Source organism: Bison bison, unplaced genomic scaffold, assembly GCF_000754665.1.
Source record: "Bison bison bison isolate TAMUID 2011002044 unplaced genomic scaffold, Bison_UMD1.0 scf7180017864491, whole genome shotgun sequence".
NCBI classification, from domain to species: Eukaryota; Metazoa; Chordata; class Mammalia; order Artiodactyla; family Bovidae; genus Bison; species Bison bison.
This window is the reverse complement of record NW_011495050.1, coordinates 9,798,356-9,799,532: the sequence shown is the minus strand read 5'-3', so window position 1 is coordinate 9,799,532 and position 1,177 is coordinate 9,798,356. Positions and strand designations below refer to the sequence as shown.

Below are 1,177 nucleotides of genomic sequence, written 5' to 3'. Positions count from 1 at the left end.
CCATCCATCTGGAGTCGTTCTCCTAATCTGCAGGTCAGAATTGCATTACCAACCAAAGTAAATCCTGGAAGACACTGATATCTAATAATATCACCTATTGAAAAAACAGGCAGAAAGGGCTTCATTAAGCACCAAGGTAATGGTTAAAATAAACAGATGGTTCAGTTATAAAATCTGAATATTTTTTCTTTTGGTTATTTTCAATCAGTATAAAAATTCTATTAGTTGTAAGCAGCAATGACATTCAGAATATTAAACTACTAGTAAGCCATGAGCACTGACCAGTTGGAACTGAAGCCAAGAATAAATACCAGTAAAACTGGTACTGGGGCAATCTGATTATATATAAGCAATACTAGTAAGGAAATAATTTTGTTGGTATGGGTAAGATAGTCATTAAAAGTATATCAAGCAGTTTAAAAGGATTACTAGTTACTGCTATCAAGATTAGTTTCACATTGGTCATTGATATTTTCTTACATTTCTCAACCAAAGTTAATATTAATAGATAATAATGATGAAATTTATTATGTTACATTAAGATGCATTATTTTCTTACATAATTTTTCAAGCTATGAGATATTATTGAGGTTAAATTTCCAGTCAGTGTTAAAAGGACTTTATTTATGATCACATGGAATATAATGAGCTGTTTTCAAGGATATGGAAATCAAATATGTCATCTAATACACCCTGCATATCATTTATTATACATATCAAGTTTATGCCTGAATTTGAAGAACAATAGTTAAGACTACAGTGTTGGAAGGTAGCAAAATAATAACTACCAGAATAGTTATATGGCTCAGATTCCTGTACTGTTTTCTAACTGTACATCCTAAAAATACAGAATTCTTTTTTCTTACCTAACAATACCTTGCCTCTTTTCATTGTTTTCCATTCTTACAAATTCTTAACAATCCCCACCAATCCAGGGAAAGAAGGTTTAAGACAGGCTGCTACTATTCTTTATTTTTATTGATTTTAAGCAAAACCTTTGTTAACAGTATGCTTTCTTTGAAAGTAATTTAAGAGACTTTACCTATTTCAAATTCATCATCTTCTGTCAAAATTTCAGCATTGGGTACGGGTGGTGGAGGTTGACACACTCTTAGTTGATAGGCTGTAAAAATAGATAATGCTTATTCTTTCTCTGTACAGCTATATATATATATAT

At 30.8% G+C, this 1,177-nt stretch overlaps 1 protein-coding gene across 1 annotated transcript in view; it reads right to left on the bottom strand.

The window, feature by feature from the left end:
* CSMD3 (CUB and Sushi multiple domains 3) overlaps positions 1–1,177 on the bottom strand; it is a 1,491,512-nt gene that overhangs the window by 89,275 nt on the left and 1,401,060 nt on the right. The gene's annotated exons all lie outside the window — the stretch shown is intronic.